Here is an 8,876-nt window from a genome sequence, read left to right on the forward strand (position 1 = left end):
TTTATAAGAAAAAATTCCTAGCCTCAAGGAGATGCCTATCAAGTTACAAGAAGCATACAGAACACCAAATAGACTGGACCAGAAAAGCAAGTCCCCTCAGCATATAATAATCAAAACACTAAATGTATAGAACAAAGAAAGAACATTTTTTAGGATTTCTATTGATGTAAAGAAATGACATCAGTGCAGGCCCTCTGGTTTTGGGAGACTCTATTAAGAAGTTGAGTGTTCTTTTTCTTCAAAGGGTCATGGTGTCAGCAGCTGCGGTGCTTGGCTCCCTGAGCTATCCAGTAACATCCTTGATGCTGTGGTGACACTCGCATCAGATGCAGCCATGACCAAGTAGATGACACTTCATGGGAACCTTAATGGCCATAATGGATGGGTAACACAGATCACCACCACCATCCACCACACCACAGTTCCCAGACATGATCTTGTTGTCATTTCAAGACAAGACCATCATCATGTGGAAGCTGACCAGGGATGAGACCAACTGTGGCATACTACAGCATGTTCTGCAAGGTCACTCTCACTTTGTTAGTGATGTTGTTATCTCCTTTGATGGTCAGTTTGCCCTCTCAGGCTCCTGGGATGAAACACTGCACCTCTGGGATCTCACAGTGGGCACTACCACAAGATGATTTGTTGGCCATACTAAGAATATGCTGACCATGGCCTTCTCCTCTGACAACTGGCAGATTGTCTCTGGGTCCCAAGACAAGATCATAAAGTTATGGAATACTCTGGGTGTCTGCAAGTCCAGGATGAGAGTCATTCAGAATGGATGTCCTGTATCTGCTCCTCCCCAAACAGCAGCAATCCTATCATCGTCTCCTGTGGATGGGACAAGCTGGTCAAGGTGTGGAATCTGGCTAACTGCAAGCTAAAGACAAACCACATTGGCCACACTGGCTATCTGAACACAGTGACCGTCTCTCCAGACAGATTCCTCTGTGCTTCTGGAGGCAAGGATGGCCAGGCTATGCTGTGAGGTCTCAATGAAGGCAAGCACCTTTACACATTAGATGGTGAGGACCTCCTCAATCCCTTGTGCATCAGCATCAACCGCTACTGGCTCTGTGCTGCCACTGGCCCCAGTATCAAGATCTGGAACTTGGAGGGCAAGATCATCATAGATGAATTGAAGCAAGAACTTATCAGCACCAGCAGCAAGGCAGAGCCACCCCAGTGTACCTCTTTGCCATGGTCTGCTGATGGCCAGACTGCTGGCTTTACAGACAACTTGGTGTGAGTATGGCAGGTAACTATTGGTACCCGCTAAAAGTTTATGACAGAGTCTTAGAAATAAACTGGCTTTCTGAATGAAGAAGAAGAAGGAGGAGGAGGAGGAGGAGGAGGAAAAGGAGGAGGAGGAAGAGAAGGAGGAGGAGGAAGAGGAGGAGGAGGAGGAAAAGGAGGAGGAGGAAGAGAAGGAGGAGGAGGAAGAGGAGGAGAAGAAGAAGAAGAAGAAGAAGAAGAAGAAGAAGAAGAAGAAGAAGAAGAAGAAGTAGTCAAGTGTTATTCTAATAGGTCTGCCTTTATATGTTTCTTGTTCTTTTTCCCTTACAGCTTTTAACACACAACCTCTCTAAATTTATGAGATACAATGAAGACAGTTCTATTAGGCAAGTTCATAGCACTAAGAGCCTACATTTTAAAAAATGGATATAAAAGTTCATTTATAGCAAGTCCATAAACCATCATCAACTTAAATGGAGAGAAATTCAAAGCAATTTCACCGAAATCAGGAACAAGACAAGGTTGTCCACTCTTTCCATACCTATTCAACACAGTATTTAAAATCTTAGCTAAAGCAATAAGACAACTGAAGGAGATTGTGGAGAGCTGCTGCCACGCCTTAAAGATGGTGCCTGCTTGCCCTTGCAGACTTGGAGTAAACAAGCCTTGTTTGGTCTTGGGGCGGTACTTCCTGGTGGCCTGATCTTGTGTCATGGGTTCTTGACCAATCACAGTGCGAGACGTGGTATGGGCTCATGGGCAGTCCTACACAGGGTATAAAGCTTCGCTCCTGGGCTGGCTCGGGGGCACACCTTCAAGCTTCATGTAAGTAGCAACTCCTGAGTAAACTGCTGCTGGAAGGAACTGGTGTGCGAGTCTTTCTTCCCTGCTGGTCGGGGTGGTAGGCGCCGCACATTTGGTGGCCCGTACGGGGAACTTCTTCCTGAATTCCCGGAGTTCCAGAACCAGTAGCAGTCAGGGCGATCGATCGGTAAGTGGCCGGTAAGTGGGGCCCTTCAACCTTTAAAGACCTCGGAAGGAGGCTTCAACCTTTAAAGACCTCGGAAGGAGGCTTCAACCTTTAAAGTCCTCGGTAGGAGGCAAGCAACAGTGAAAGTGAAGCGGCCAGCAGAGTATGTTCGTGCCGGGAGGAGTGGATAGTTTTTCTAGTAGTGGCGATCATGATTACAGTATCCCTGGTGCTGTGTTTTTGCCTTAACTGTCACCAGCCAGGGCGTGAGTGCCACTGTTAACTACCTTAAACAGAAGGCTCTACAGCAGTTTGTCCAGGAAGTGGACTGCATCGCCCCTTGGTTCGTGGTATCGGGACAGCTTACCTTGGCCACCTGGGATAAACTGGGGAAGGACATAGAAAGGGAAGAGAGGGAGTGAAGGTGAAGAATTGGAAACATTTCCTGCCAAGTACAAAGGTGTGGAAGAGAAAGAACACGGCATAAGTATACAAAGATCAAAGAGGCCAAGGGTAGTGAGGCTAAAATAATACAGACTTCAAAGAGAGGGACGAATCTAAGGACTGTGGTAAAGCGGCGGAAAGGTTAGAAAGCAAAGCCATGGGTAGCTGTTGTAGCTGTCCAGATAAAGACACTGTCCTAGATAACCATAGGAACAAGTTTAAGGTTGTTAACGTTGATGATGATGGCAATGAGCTAGACTCTGGTTTCATGGAGCTCACAGACACAGAACTGATTTTGTACACCCCGAAGCGAGACTCGGTGAAATGGCACTACCTCTGCCTGCGACGGTATGGCTACGACTCAAATCTGTTTTCTTTTGAAAGTGGTCGATTGTGTCAAACTGGACAAGGAATTTTTGTTTTTAAGTGTGCCCGTGCAGAAGAATTATTTAACATGTTGCAAGAGATTATGCAAAATAATAGTATAAATGTGGTGGAAGAGCCAGTTGTAGAAAGGAATAGTCATCAGACAGAATTGGAAGTCCCTAGAACACCTCGAACACCTACGACTCCAGGGCTTGGTGCTCAGAACTTACCCAACGGGCATCCCTGCAACCCCTCGTTTGGAGATACTTCATCTCACCCCTCAAGCCGACACTCTCTTGTGGGAAGTGAACATAGGCAACTCAGTTATACACAGGTGGATTTGGAAAGGGGCAGTGACTCTGACAACCCTCAGACTCCAGAAACGACAACCACTCCCCTCCTACAAACCCCCACCCGGCGCACAGAGCTGTACGCTGTCATAGACATTGAGAGAACTGTTGCTGTGTCCAACTTGCAGAAAGCACTGCCGAGAGACGACGGTACCTCTAGGAAGACCAGACACAACAGTACTGACCTGCCCATGTGAGCCCGGAAGCATTGCATTGTGAAGATTTTCAGGGTATAGGAGTGCTAGCTGTTGCCCTAGTGGGCGTCTGTGTTCTCTGCCTGTCTTGTATCTGTCATATGGTCAGGGCCCAGAGACATGAGAGGGCGCTGGTAGTGCGTGCCTTTCAGGCCATTGAGGGGGTGTGTATCTCCACAAGCATGGCTGGTAGCTTTGAAGCATTAGTTGCTCTCATTACCCCAAATTTTAGGTCTGGACAGCCCTTGCACCCCTGGAAGCCTATAGGTTTCATTGCACATGGGATGGGTGTCTATTCCATTTTTCTTGGGCTCAGCTCTTGCACCTGGTGGGCTTTCCCCATTGCACCCAGTAGAGTGAGTCCCATGGTTTGAGCCTGTCTGCCCTTGATCGTGAGATCCTACATGATGGAGCTTGCTTGATCGGGCAGTCACAGCTTGAAACTGCTTAAAAACAAAAAAGGGGGAACTGTGGAGAGCTGCTGCCACGCCTTAAAGATGGTGCCTGCTTGCCCTTGCAGACTTGGAGTAAACAAGCCTTGTTTGGTCTTGGGGCGGTACTTCCTGGTGGCCTGATCTTGTGTCATGGGTTCTTGACCAATCACAGTGCGAGACATGGTATGGGCTCATGGGCAGTCCTACACAGGGTATAAAGCTTCGCTCCTGGGCTGGCTTGGGGGCACACCTTCAAGCTTCATGTAACTAGCAACTCCTGAGTAAACTGCTGCTGGAAGGAACTGGTGTGCGAGTCTTTCTTCCCTGCTGGTCGGGGTGGTAGGCGCCGCACAGGAGATCAAGGGGATACAACTTGGAAAGGGAGAAGTCAAAGTATTGTTATTTGCAAATGATATGATAATATACATAACTGACCCTAAAAGTTAAAATCTCCTATAGCTGATGAACACTTTCAGCAAAGTAGCTGGATACAAAATTAACTCACAAAAATCAGTAGCCCTATATACAAATGACAAATGGATTGAGAAGAAATCAAGGAAACAACACCCTTCGCAATAGCTTTAAATGATATATAAAATGTCTTGGGGTAACTCTAACGGAGCAAGTGAAAGACCTGTTTGACAGAAATTCCTAGACATTTAAGAAAGATATTTAAAAAAAATCAGAAAGATCTCCCATGCTCATGGATTGGTAGTTTAATATAGTAAACATGGCCATCCTACCAAAAGCAATCTACAGATTCAAAGCAATTGCTATCAAAATTCTAACATAATTCTTCATAGATCTTGAAAGTACAATTTTCAGCTTTATGTGAACACAAAAATTCAAAGTTAGCTTAAACAATCCTAGAAAATTAAAGAACTGTGGGAAGAAGCACTCTACCTGATTTCAAATCATACTCCAGGGGCTGGAGAGAGGGCTAAGTTGTTAAGAGCACTGACTGTTCTTCCAGAGGTCCTGAGTTCAGTTCCCAGCAACCACATGGTGGCTCACAACCATCTGTAATGGAATCAAAATGTACAACAGAGCCATACTAATAAAAACTAGTATGTTATGGTATTGCACAATACCAAAAACATTAATCAATAGAATTGAAATGAAGACCCAGATATAAATCCACACTCCTATAGACACCTGATTTTTTTATATATATAAAGAAGCCAGAAACTGGAAAATAGACAGCATTTTCAACAAATTGTGTTGGTTAAACTGGATGTCTACATGTACAAGAATTCAAATAAATCCATACTTATCAGCCACACAAAACTCAGCTCCAAATCGATCAAAGACCTAAACATGAAACCAGATATACTGAACCTGATAGAAAGGAAAGTAGGGAATAACCCTGAACTCATTGGTATAGGAAAAGGCCTTTGGAACAGAATGTCATTAGCACAAAAATTAACATTTAATAACTGGGACCTCATGAAACTGAGAAGTTTCTGTAAAGCAAAGGACACCTTCATTTAGACAAAGAAGCAGCCTACAGAATGGGAAAATATTTCACCAACTACATACCTGACGGCTAATATCTAAGCTATATAAAGAACTAAAAAACTAGATGTCAAGGGTCAGGAGAGATGGCTCAGTGATTAAGAGCACTGATTGTTCTTTCAGAGGTCCTGAGTTCAATTTCCAGCAACCACACGGTGGCTCACAACCATCTGTAATGGGATCTGATGCCCTCTTCTAGTGTGTCTGAAGACAGTAATGCTGTACTCACACACAGTTATAAATAAATCTTAAAAAAAAATCTAGGCATCAAAAAGTCAAATAGCCCACTTAAAAATGGGATACAGATCTAAACATAAAATTCTAAAAGGAGGACATTCAAGTGGCTGAGAAACACTTTTGAAATGTTTAATATTGTTAGCCATTGGGGAAACGAAAATTAAACCTATTTTGAGATTTCATCTTACATCCTTCAGGATATGGAGTAAGAACATTCATCTATTGCTGGTGGGAATCCAAACTTGTACAGCCACTAAAGAAATCAGTGTGGCAGTTCCTCAAAAATATGGGAATTGATCTACTTCAGGATCCAACTATATCACTCATATACCCAAAGGATGCTTCAACCTCCCACAGAGACACTTGCTCAATCATGTTCACTGCTGTTCTACACATGATAGCCAGATTACTAGAAACAACCTAGATGTCCCACAGCAGACAATAGATAAAGAAACTGTAGTTCATTTACATAATGAGGCTTTACTCAACTGTTAAAAAAATACTGAATCATGAAATCTTGGGTAAATGGATGGAACTAGACATAAAATCATCCTGAGTGAGGTAACCCAGACCCAGAAAGATAAATATGGTATGTATTTGTTTATATGTGGATATTAGCTTTTAAGTTAATATTCAAGCTACAATCCATAGGACCACAAAGGTTAGATATAGAGAAAGCCACTAGAGAGTACAGCTATATCTTATTAGGAAAGAGAAATGGAAGAGATAGCTATGAATGAATGAAGGGACTGAAACAGGAATAGCAAGTGTTGAGGGATGGGGAGAGAGAGATGAAGGAGGAATATGAGGAGAAACAGCTAAAAATAAGGGCCATTTGAGGGGTAGCATGGAAATCTAATACAGTAGAGATTTCCTAAAGTATATATGTATATGAAGGAGATCTAAGTGAAATCACCCAATAATGGGGAGAAAGAGCCCCAACTGGCCATTTCTTGTCATCAAATGAAGCTTCCAATACCAGAATTGGATTATATCTAACTGAATTGTTTGTCAAAGAGGTTCCATGGGAACCCCCAAAGAACCCAGGCTGTTGCCAAGACTATAGGTTGCCCTCCACAAAATGATGGCGAGTTCTCATTTGCTAAAGACAACACCCACACAACTCATTGAGCATGGAGATGTCCAGCTGGTGCCTTCATAGAGCCTTACGTTCTAGTGTCTGGAACAGGAAGGTCCTCTGCATGCTATCAAAAGAAAAATGAAAACACTAAAAGGGAAATTCAAAAACCAAGTCAAGCACAAACCCTTTGATTGACAACATTGTTCCAGCTGCAAGACACGCCAGGGCAATGGTGGCACGAAACTTGTGTGAATTAACCATCCAGGATCTGAATGGACTTAAGACCTATTCCATGAGATGGAACCCATAGTCACGCTGCTTGGGTGACCAAGAACCTGAGACTAGTTAGCTCAGAGACCTGGGGTAAAACCAAATTCTACTGGTCTAAAAAAAAAAAAAAACAAAAACAAAAATAAAAATAAAAACACATAGCAATGAGATGACACCTAATGTCACTCTTCCATACTCACAGATCGGGGTCTTCTTCAGCCACCATCAGAGATGTTTCCTCCTACAGTTGATGGGAATAAATTCAGAGACCCACGGCTCTACATTATGCAAAGAGAATTTCTCTATCAAATTCCTCCCCTAGGGGCCCAGGGAACCCTGTGGAGAGGATGAGAGGGCATGGAGTGTAAGAGCCAGAAAGAGCAAGAAAACAAAGCTCTCTAAATCAGCCTGAGCAAAGCTCACATGAACTACAGAGACTGAAGCAGCATGCAGCAAAGGGCCTGCCCAGGTCTGTGCCAGGTCTTCTGTGGCTATATTATGTCTTCCAGTTTAGTGTTTTTAAGGGATGCCTGAGTGTGCACACAAGTGGGTCTCTGATTCTTGTGGCTTCTCTGGGACTCTCTTCCTTCTGTTTGTCTTGTTCAATTCCAAAATGTTATCTATTTTCCTTTTTATTTTATTTCTCTCCCTCAGAAGCCTATTTGTTTTCTTTGTTGTTGTTTCCAACACAGGGTTTTGCTGTGTAGCCCTGGCTATCCTGGAACTCACTTTATAGACCAGGCTGGCCTCTTGTGTGCTGAGATTAAAGGTGTGCACCAGGAATGTTCAGTGCCTGTTTGTTTTTTTAGAGACAGAAAGGGGAGTGGCTCTGGATGAAAAGTGAGGTGAGGAGGAAGTGGGAGGAAAATGTCCTAAGTGTCTAATGTCCGAGGCCTTCCATGGGGCCTCTAATCACCTTTCTATCATTACTTATATGTGGGGAGAAAATGGCGCATCAACTTGACTTTTCTTCCTGATTCATCTTGTGGGTTTGGGCCACGGCAGCAGTTTTTCTTTAGATCATAACAGTGTTTGGTTGACACGGAGGCAGATGGAAATTTATGGGCACTTACAATGGAACCTATCTCTGTACAGCTGGTAGATGAGACCAGGAGAGAGCAAAGGATGACTCAGTGCAGACGGTGCCCCCCTGTGTTTTCTCGGCAGCACAGCAATGACGACTTAGTGCAGGTGGCGTGCCTCTCCTCGGTCTTCTCTGTAGCACAGCTTCTAGCTAGAAAAGGCACAGAACCCAGGTATAAAAATAAACAGAACTTAACCCACAGGTGACTTAGATCACAAAATGCTAAGCCACTCTCATCAAGTGACACATAGTAAATTCAGCCCATACCGATGTAAAGTAGGCATATGACCTTAGGAAGACAGTAGAGGCGAGAATGGGGAAACTATGGAACAAAGTTATTTCATGTTCCATCTTTAAATTGTTCTGTTTAATCATCACAAAGTATTGATTTAGTGGCCTACACATATGACTTAAAAATATGTGTTGTAAATACCTGCTTACAATCTTCAACTGACTCTGATGGGCTATTAAAACTTAGAAACCACAGGGTTTGTAGAAAAGGAAGGAAGGAGGGAGGGAGGGGAGGAGGGAAGGAGGGAAGGAAATGTCTATGGACATCCAAGTTTTAGGTCTCCACAATTATTCTGTGTTCAGTTTGACTTCAATGAAAATAAAAAATGGAATGTGAGGGCAAAGAGCCTTGCCAGAGTCAGGAGTGTGTACATTTGGCTGACTGCCACGCCAGAGTC

The 8,876-nt window shown here is 43.7% G+C and overlaps 1 pseudogene; it reads left to right on the forward strand.

The window, feature by feature from the left end:
• Positions 1-334: 334 nt before the first annotated feature.
• Positions 335-1,285, forward strand: LOC114622797 (annotated as a pseudogene).
• Positions 1,286-8,876: the final 7,591 nt, after the last annotated feature.

Source organism: Grammomys surdaster, unplaced genomic scaffold (genome assembly GCF_004785775.1).
Source record: "Grammomys surdaster isolate TR1022 unplaced genomic scaffold, NIH_TR_1.0 191, whole genome shotgun sequence".
In the NCBI taxonomy this organism is placed as follows: Eukaryota; Metazoa; Chordata; class Mammalia; order Rodentia; family Muridae; genus Grammomys; species Grammomys surdaster.